Genomic DNA, 10,832 nt, shown 5'->3' on the forward strand with positions numbered 1-10,832 from the left:
TAGTTGTAGTCTAAACTATAACCTTATCCAATATCCTTTTATTGGAGGTGAATTTTGGCAAATCTACTATTGAATTCCATATTCTTTTTGAATTCTCCATGCTTGCAAAATTAGAGTCTTGTGCTTGATCAATTTTTAATTTGAATGCTATTTGTTTTACGCTTAAGATTCTACAACATATTATCTTCATTTTCTGGGCCTTTATACAATAACTTTAAAGGAAATTTTTTTGTTGGTGGGAGATCATGAATTTTAATTGATTTTTTAAGAAGAATTTGAATTGATTTATACTAGAAAATACATTGAGAAACCTATATTAATATACAATTCCTATATATATATAAAGCATTCTAAGTTTCTTATTAATAATAATAGAGTGAAGTTTAATTAGATTTTTGAAAAGGAAAAAAAAAGGCTGATAATAGTTCTAATGATATTTTATTTGTATGCAAATAATCCTTACTGGAATTACAAAAATTAGGTTGGATTGAACTAATTTTGAAATTCTAGAGGAATACTATTACCAATTGATATATAATTTCTTCTCAAATGTATATATTAATTGGTCCATTTTGTTTGTTTTTTGTATTCTTAGCAAGTAAAAGCTTGTCTCTGAGCATATAAAATTTGTTAAGTGAAAAAAATTCAAATATTGCAATAAATTCCTGTTCCATGATCGTAGAGTATATTTCATAACATGCAATAAGCATTTTCTCCGCAACACATCAACCAAAGAGTAAGACTGATCTTTTGCGTGCTGAATGTCCCTCTCAGTTCCCACACACCTACCGTGAAGAGAATAGAATCAAGGTTTAGTAGATGGCCAACAAGTCAACAAGTAAATGAAGTGGTATTTGTTCTGGTGTAAAAAACAAAAAAGCTAGTCTCCCAAGTCTTCCACTATAAAAAGTTGTGTTCATAGTTGAAAAAATGTTTAATGCTTTTTGTGGGGTCTGTTAACTAAAAAGGTATGGTAGTCCTCAGAAGTGAGCTCGGGGCCTGAAGGCCCGATCCGAGAACACGTAGTTGTCCGAGGACGGCCTGAAGAAGTTTTATTCACGTCAAATGGGTGATATGAAAGGAATAAATAGGTATTATATACAGCGGTATAACACACGTCCGAGGACACCAAAGTCCGAGGAGAAGGTAACCTTCTTGCTGGCGGGAAGATTCCGCCAGGTTGTATTTGAACTGGAAATTGGGTATAGCTTAAAGAGGCGTCGGAGAAGATAAAAAATATCTTCTGGAGTCTATCACCTCCTCATTAAATGCTTTCCAACTAACACTCTGGCCGCATTAATGTGGAGGTGATACCTGAATAGTAACTAAGCAGCTTTATGACCACTAAGCTGAAAGTTCCGGTAGGTACTGGATGGGACAGAAAGGAGCTCCCAGGATAAGAACTACACGTGTACGAAGGAAAAAAGGGAGAGAACGAAGTATATAACATAGAATCGAAGAAAAGAGAAGGGACTTTTTGGAAAAAGAAGAGAAAAAGAGAGAAAGAGGGATAAATTGAAATAAAGCCGAGGACAGTTTTCCTCAAAGTGCGAATCAATAGTACCCCTTATTACTTGATGAGTAGAACCTTTCCTGAAAAACAGTACTAGTTCTTGGACCCATACTCTATAAATTTATTGTTGGGCTTATTGGGCTGGAAACCCATCACTCAGGGTCCATCCGAATTGAGCCCCTACACTTTTTTTGTGGGCAAAAAAAAAAAATTTATTAATAACAAAAAAGCTTGTACTTTCAAAGTCTTCTGCCATAAAAAACAAATTAAAAAAAATAAAAAACTTTTTTTTAGACCTAATAATTGCATGAGTAATATTATGAACATAGCAATTTTCACAATAGTTGAATTGTTAATTATTTTTTTTATCGATTTTTATCTCAGCTTACTACTAATATTATATTTTTATCTATTAAATTATTAATAACAATTTGTTTCCTCGATAGTTGTATTTTTTTTTAGTGTGTGACTTTAGACTTATTTTAAATTTTTAATTGTATTCTTCATAAGTAACACAAGTGATTGAAGAGAACGCTTCACAAAACCAAAGTCATTAGTTTAAATTTCTTATTTTTCCTCCCCTTAAACCAAAACTCTTTAAATAGTAAAACAAAGCTTCCTGCCCCCCCACCCCTACACACACACACACACACATATATATATATATATTATAAACTCATTATTTTATATTATAAGTTCTTTTACTAAACTGTTATTATAGTTTTTTTCTTCTTGTTAATGAGTTTTCCACGTAAGAAAATTAGCACCTTATTTATGGATTTTTGTAGATATCTTCTAATTTATGTTTGTTATTGAAGTGCTCATTAAATTTGCACAACTAGGAAAAAAATATGAGTGGGTTCTAATTAACTCAACTAGTAAAGTCTCTGATGATTGAATAAGAGATCTGGTGTTCAATCCCCGCCTACACCAAAAACCGATTAGTGTCTTGGTCTAATGATAAAGAGTTATCATTAGGAGCGAATGCCATGAGTGAAACTCTCCACAAAAAAAAAAAAAAAAAAGAGGCATATCATTGGTTGATGACATGTTTTCTATATTTCCATCTCAATGCTTTCAAGGAAATGTCCTTAAAAATAATTGGACAAAGAGCTTAAGGCTTTGAGCATTCTTTATTTGATGATTTATATGTGTGTATATATATATATATATATAATTTGTAATTATTGTTATGATTAATCAAAATTATTCCAAATGCCATTATTTGGAACCTTGCAATTGTTTGATGACTTGTTTTCTATATTGCCATCTCCATGCTTTATGGGAAATGTCCTTAAAAATAATTGAATTTTTTTTTTTGATGCTTTGAGCATTCTTTAATAGATAGTTTATTTATTTATTTTGAACGGATTAATTGATGGTTTAGAACTTGTATATATATAATTTTTTAAAGGGAGTCCTTCGGTTTGCAGAATGTAATAGAGATAATTGGCGTTATAGTAATATGAAAGGTAGTACTGCATTTTTTGTCAAAGTCTTTATTCTCTCTTGCCCCTAGTTTAGCACTACCAATGCCAAATTTCTATGGAATTCAATAGACCAAATTCTCTCCTACTTCTCAATTAGCTAACTAGTGTGTAACCTTGTGCATATGCACAGATACAATTAGAAACAATCACAACTATACAGTTTAAATTTTATATATATATATATATATTTTAGTATATATATATATATATATATTTTTTTTTAGAAGATGTTCAAATTATAAATTTATAAATTGTATTAGCTTATACTTTTTTAAACCATATATTTCTAAAATATGCAATGTTTTCTCATTATATATATATATATATATATATGATTTAGAATTTAATTGGTTTCGGTTTTTGCACATAATAATTCAATTGCCACAAAAATTAAAAACTTAGATGGACACATGACAGAAAATTAGATTACAATTGAAATCCAATTAGATTTGGACTCTTCAATATTTACACTCAATAATTAACTTGGCACAAAATTAAAAATTAAGTGAGACACGTGGCAGAAAATTGAGTATCCAATTAAAATTTAATTGATTTTTTTCTAAATTTTGGATATATAAATATATATAGATTATTCAACACAGTGGACGTAACTCCGATAGACTCAAATATTAATAATATTCAGTTAAAATGAAAGACTCATAAAATTTAAAGAAAAATAAGCAAACTTTGAGTATCTTATTTGAAAACTCAAATCAGATCAAATGCCTCTTAATCATAATGGGGTTGCTACGTGATCAAAATCAAATTGCAATTATACCAAATGATAATTCTGAATTCGTGATTGTTCAAATAATGCTAATTCGAATTATTACTTTTTTTTTTAATAATAAAATTACAAATTTGTAATCCAAAGACCTTCAACCTCTAAAAATTAAAAAGAAAGTTTCGGAGAGTTTGATTTTTTTTTTTTTTTTTCCAAAGTCTTTAGTCTCCCTTATATAAGCTGGGCAGAACCTTCCTATTAAAAAAAAAAAAATTGTTTCTTATTACCAGTTTCTCCCTTCCACGCTAATGTTGGTGTGGCTCTAGAATCTTGACCATCAATGTTTGTGCGAAGAAATCAACCTTCATTTTTAATGGGAATACTGTATGCATTAGGCTTTCTGGCAGAAAGTCTAGATATGTGAGTTCTCACGTCAAAGAAATAAAAAAGTCTGTTAAAATGAACTTTAGCACAGTATAAAAAAAAATTGTGTTCACATAGTGCGCACTGTTTCCTTCATTAACATTATGTGTTTCAAATCTTTTTAAAATGAAATCTGCCTTTCAAAATGAACTATATATCTCCCATAAAAAAAAAAAAAGAACTATATATCATTCATTCACATGGCAACAATCTACAAAACTAGACTAAAAATTGAAAAGTATGGCTCCATTTTAGGAGAAATTATAAAGTTTTTTGGTGGACCACATCATTTGTCTATTATTTCACTAAAAAATTTTCACTTGTTTAAAATTACTGAATCAGTAATTAATTTCTATTTAAAAAAATTTTCTAATTAATAATTTCAAATAAGTGACAATTTTTTAATAAAATACTTATCTACTATGTGAATTTTATAATTACTCTTATTTAAGCATATCATATTTTTAAAACGAAATCTAACTGATAGAATTTTTTTTTTTTTTTTTTTTGGAGAAACTCACCGATAGAAAGTTAGGTAAGGATTAAAACACATTTACAGTGGAGTGTCCGTTGGATTAGGTGTGTGACACCGTGTGGATCCAGCCACTTGATTGGTCAAACCTCATTTATGAGCTTGTCTTCTCAAGACACACAAAATCAGCTATTGGTTTAATGCAAAGCTGACTAGAAGCGTGTGAGACACGCTGAAGTTTCTTTTTTTTTTTTTTTTGGGTAAAATGGAAAATGCATTAACGAAGAATCAAGGGGTAGGGGAATGTTCAATGATGGTTCTGTTATGAGACACGCTGAAGTTGAAAAGAAGAAAAGATTGAGTGCATGGAATTGTTTTAGAAAGCTTGTTGTATGAATGTTCATATAAAGAAAAATTATATGCTCTGAGCAATTTCACTGAAAAGATTGTTTACTGATAGATCAGGAAATTCCAATAATATCATGTTCCCTTCTTTTTCTAGTACCTTTCCCATCAAATGAATTTGAGACAAGTTTAAAAAATGCAACCCAGTAAGACCTACTGATACATACAAGTTACTTGAAAGGTTTATGATACTTACAAATATGGAATAATAGAAAACTCATGGAAAGTACTAGAGAAAAATAAGTAACTGTATGGTTCAAGTTCATTTGAACATATTGGCAAATGTCCTGCGGCTAGTATTGGCAAAATTCCAAATACTAATAGAGAAGCAAGTTTCCATAGTTTTAGAGGAGTATCTTTAACAAATTTGTTGAATTTTTAGCTGAAAGCCACTAGAGGTCTGGTGCTGTCATTTCACCCATCTAGCTTGGTACAAATCTCTAATCCCTGCGAATCTATTCCAGTTTGCAGTGAAAAAGGTATAAGCTATTGTTGGTCAGGCACAATTATTCAAGCTTATATTAAGAAGCCAATGAGTTGGGAATTTCAGGTTTTTTGTTCTCAGTTTTATATGGGTCAAAGATAGTCAATGTGCCTAGTAAGTAGTAACGATTAAGTTCTCTTGATTGAGGTTTATCTTACATGTCAAGAACCATCAGGGCACTCTCTATTTGTGTTTTGGAACAAAATGAGGATATTGGTCTGGAAAAGTGATTTGAGTGCAATATTCAAAATCGTTGGAAAAGTGATTGAGTGCAATATTCAAAATTGTGGCATTTGGATATAACCACTTTGGATATAACCACTATAGTAGCTGACCCTTGAAGCAATTAAATTTTAATCAACAACTTCAGAATTTAGCCATACCTTGGATACATTGCAATCACATTTGTTGATCAATTTAATTTTTTGATAAGTAATAAGTTTATTAATATCAAAAAGGGGAACACCCTAGTACACAGGGAGTACAAGGGGTCCAAATGATCAATTTAATGTATATATCCAATTTCCAGAACCATCTGAAATTCCTATTTGTGAGAGGTCTTACTGTAAGATTTTTGTGTTTGTAACCAAGTAGGAAATTGTGGACTGATCTGACAAGAACTCACTTTGAAAAAATTAAGTTCAAAAGTAGTCCCATTGGAGCATACATTCATGACAATAGAGTTTGAAGACAAGTCTAAATTCTTTTTATTTTGAGACTTCAGCAAAATGCAATTCAGACACATTGTCCTCCAAGAAATTCTGTGCAATATTTTAACTCCTTCCAAGTATGAAAGTAGAACCCAGCTTTCTAGTGTGGTTCTCCCATTCAATAAGATGTAATGTCCACAAGATTAACAATTTTCCAAGAGATTTTGAGATGGGACCATCGAAGAAGTTATCATATATACAAAGAAAGATATGCAAGATGCCAAAATTGGTCTAAGAAATTTGGGATTTTCCCTCTAAGCTGACTACTAGACAAAAACATGTTAAGGTTCCAAAAATTTAGTTTGGTACTGTGAACTTGGCCTCGTAGATTACTGGAGCCTAAGGAAAGGTACGAAAGTTTATTACTAATTCATAGAAAAATTAAGTGGGATGTAAAATTGAAATTTTCAGGGACCAATGCATGTCATGAAGTTGGCATTGAGGCAACCATATTGTTGAAAGAGAAGGGAGCTAATTCATTACCTAAAGCAAATTTTTGTTCCCTTTGAAGGTTGACGCCACTTGTGTAAAAATATTGATGGAAGAAAGATGAGAAACCCACCATAGAGCATTCATACAAAGATCATTTCCCTGCAGATTATGAAAATAAATCTCTGATAGATGTCTAAGCTGCTGACAAATGAATACTCCAAATCCTACAAAGGAGAGATCGAGATGTGTAAGTCTCTTCCAAGTAACCAAAATAGCTTGGAATACCCTTACCAGTAGAATTATTAATCTTAAGTATTTTAGTAGTGCTAGCTAGAGTAATGAAGGATTAATCTTGCCACCCAATGGTAATCTATATCAGCAGAATTTGAAATTGCTTGGTGGGGCTCAACCCAACTTTCCACTTATATTGTCACATTAGATCCAGAAATTTTCTTGAACAGACTAAGTCGACAACCCATTTGAAGGATTTTTAATAGCTTTATAAAGGGATTGTTTCTCTTTCTATTGCAAGTTACATTGGAGCTCCTTTGCATAATCTAGAATACTTGGGTATAAAAAGGAAACAAAAGCAAGAGAAGCACAAGATATTATGAAAGATATAGACATGATGAAGCAATAATTAAGGAACAATTTTGGTCAAAGGAAACTTGAAACGTTCATAGCAGGCCATAAAACAAGCATGTAGTTAAATAGGCTTTTCACCAAGACTAGTCATTGATGCTTAGGTCACAAATAATGTTTATGCCTTTGTTCATTTCTCCAGTAATAAACCATGGTGATTATTTAAATATCACCTTGAGAAGGAACTGTATACCACCAGCAGATAAACATCATAATTTTCATGATGCTAGGGTCATGATTCTCTAAAGACTTGTAAATAGGATCTTCAAAGTTCACTAAATACAAAGTTTGTTTCAGGTGGGATAAAGTATCCATAGTACACTATTGAGCTCGACTTCCAAGTTGCAAGTTTCATGTTCTTTTTCATTGGTCCAAAATAGATTGCAAGACAAGCTTTCATATTACATAGGCCTTCAGCCCAAACAAATCTTACCAGCTCTCAGCTGAGTGCTTCTTGGTCATGTCCCCCTTCCTATAGATTTGAGATGCTTGCTCTGACTTTTGAATTAAGAAACTGCATACCAGTAGCAAATAAATGTATAGGAACATGGAAACATGGTATCAAATTTCATTTAGACCAAGGTGCAGTAGCTTTTGCAAAAAAAATGAAGGAAGCAACATTGCCTAACCAGGGATGGGCTCACCATCACTGTCTTGATTAATTAAGCACAACCTTCGATTCCCTAAACATCATCTTTTTAGCCGAATGAGAACATATTCATCATAAAAAAAATAAAGCAATATTGATTAGCTAAGTATAACCTTTTGTTTCCTAAATATCCTTTTTTAATTTATTTTAAAAGTTAATGAGATTTATTCATTAGAAACAAATACATTGCAAACAAGACTAGCATACTACCAAAAAAGAACCAAAATAATACAAAGAGCCCTATCAACAATAAGGATAAAACACTATAGATTACAGGACAACATATCATCAAAAGCAAACAGAAGATAGAAAAATACAAAGGTAAGAATAGAATCAAATACAGTCATAGGGATATTTCAAAAAGAGCACAACCTTTGTTTCTGGCAGACTTCACAATATGCCTGCTTGATGCCAGTCCATCTAACCTTTACAACAATAATCCTGGATGTAGTTTTTTCATCTTTAAGTTGTTCTCAAGCCATTGAGAGTTTTCTCCATCTAAGTTGGATATATAAGAGCAATCCAAGAAACTTCAAAAATGATAACAACAAAGCTTTTCTGCCTTTTAGGATCCTATTGCCCAAGCTAACTATGCACCCCAAGTATGAGGTCTTCTAGGAATGGAACAAAGCCTATTAATTAGAATACCTGGTAAGCTTGAATTGCTAAACTTTTGGTGTAGTAAATCTAATAGCATTTCATGTTGTCCCCCACATTCAGATTTTCCTGATTTTGTAGTTCTAAATTGACATTTTCTGCTACATTGTGATCGATGTTTGCCTCAAAAAACTTTCCCTGAATATGAATTAAAGCCGCAAGATTTACTCATCTAGACCCATTTGATACTGAAATTTTAAAGTTCTTATTCGAATTAACAGGAGAATTGTACAGAAAATTTTCAAACACATATAAAAAATTTTCACACAGACATGAATCTCTTTAACATTATGGACTATAGAGAGAGAGAAATCAAATTGGATTGCCTTTGGCAAGATATAGTCATATAGATTACCACTTTTAACAGATGAGTGCTTGTATGAGCTGAAAATTGATTTTAAACTATCAAATTGGATTGCCTTGGACATTTGGAAAAGCACCAAATCTGTGTTTTAATGGAAAGAACTAGGTACCAAGGATCCATACATCCATTGACTGGAAAAGGGGGCAAAATAAGCAGCCCATATTAAGAAATAGATTAATAAATCTAGTTGTTTACAGACTTGCTTAAAACTGGAAAGATATAAACAACTAACCTAGTGTTCAGTTCTTTTTAGAGCAAAGTGAAATGACATACCACTCCGTACATAAATAGTTCGTAGAGATTATAGGCAGAAATCATAATCCCAAGCAATTCCAAACTAATATTTGTGGCCACTTGGAGCACAGAGCACATGAACCTGAGCTGCCTTCAGAAGCACACACAAGGACCTGCAATAATCAGCTGTATTCCCACAGAGTAAGCTTCTAGCAAGTTACATGCGCACCGTAGTACAATACTTTATGATACAAATGTGCAAGAAATACTCGTCACAGTGCCAACTCTGTTTCCTTCAGTAGCATTGTGTTCTCAAATAGTTTAAAAATGAAGTACGCATTTCAAAATGAACCATATTTCGTACGGCAATAATCAACAAAACTATTAAAACTGAAAACATTGGAATCACCTTAGTATGAGCATATTTCTGAAACCAAAATCCCACTAGGTAGAAGGTTAGCTACAAATTAAATCACACTTGGAACGCAGTACCTACAACGTCACCATTAAACAAGACCACACAATTATTAAGGACATAATGTTTAAAGCATACCTTGTACAATACATAACCAGGAATTTCCAAAGACAAACCAAATATGCCCCAAAGCAATTTCGCAGAAGAGAACAAATGTATTTAAAAGATTTACTCAACCAGACCCATTTTAATTGTTAATTCGAAAGATTGTGTAGAAAATGAGAGAAATCAAACCTGAGCCTTTTCAATTCTCCTTTGAAGCGGTATTTGTCAGATTCCAGTGAGAGAGAGATTGAGCATCATATTGTTCCAGAGTCATAAAATCATCCGGAATAGGAGGGAAGCTTCTAAGATGGAGTTGATGGACGTGAGAAGTGAGGTTGTGGCAGACAACACCAAGCCAGTGACAGAAATCCCCATCAACAGTCCAAGAGGAGAGCCGGTTTGAAGGATCAATAAGGTTTTGCTTGAAGGTGAGAAGGGCGTGTCGCTCGGTATCGATGCAACGAAGCTGAGAGTGAGAGTGAGAGTGTCCGGTGCAGAAAATGAAGAAATTAGGAAGAGGAATAATTAGAAAAGCCAGGAAAAGGAACCTAAGGAACCTTCCATTGTGAAAACGATTATAAGAAGTAAGGGTTAATTGTGAAAACGACACTAATATAGGAGCACCTCCGTTTGATTTTGTTTTGTTTTACACTGAAGCCTGAAGTCTTGCAGGTAGGACCCTCCCTCCATTTTGTGGGGCCTTTATCTTCATCGGGCCACATATCAATTTAGTTACCCGCCAAATGTGCAACGAATTTTAGATAGAAGATTTCATTGGTCAATTATTTCCAGTGTCTTTGTAGTCTTTCTCATTCAAGGGCACTTTAATTAATGGATTGACAATATTGTTTTGTTTTGTTTTTGTTTTTGTTTTTTTTTTTTTTGAGAAGAACATTATTGTTTTAATTTAAAAGAATTGGGGAATTCTAAATATAAATAGAGTATACATTATGATAAAATCATGGCGAAGTGTTTAGCTCTAGAGTGAGGAAATATTTAGGACATTGTTAGAAGCACAAAAGATTGTCGGCAGCCTACTTTTGCCTTCTTTTTGCTGACATTTTCTTCATGTCAAGATGATGAACTTAATAATCCATTTGGGCTGAGAGGGAG

At 32.5% G+C, this 10,832-nt stretch overlaps 1 long non-coding RNA gene across 3 annotated transcripts; it reads right to left on the minus strand.

Moving 5' to 3' along the window:
• Positions 1–7,282: 7,282 nt before the first annotated feature.
• Positions 7,283–10,316, minus strand: LOC112004594 (uncharacterized). 3 transcript variants are annotated; one of them, XR_010624968.1, is made up of 5 exons: positions 9,909–10,316; positions 9,609–9,691; positions 9,239–9,385; positions 7,940–7,989; positions 7,283–7,809 (listed from the first exon to the last, which is right to left on the minus strand). It is a non-coding gene; the product is annotated as an uncharacterized LOC112004594 (long non-coding RNA). The 3 variants fall into 3 exon arrangements; XR_010624969.1 differs by having other exon boundaries at positions 7,940–7,978; positions 9,909–10,315; XR_010624970.1 differs by lacking the exon at positions 7,940–7,989 and having other exon boundaries at positions 9,909–10,314.
• Between the last annotated feature and the right edge of the window lie 516 nt (positions 10,317–10,832).

The sequence above is a fragment of the Quercus suber genome, unplaced genomic scaffold (assembly GCF_002906115.3).
Source record: "Quercus suber isolate HL8 unplaced genomic scaffold, Cork oak 2.0 scaffold_507, whole genome shotgun sequence".
Lineage (NCBI taxonomy): Eukaryota > Viridiplantae > Streptophyta > Magnoliopsida > Fagales > Fagaceae > Quercus > Quercus suber.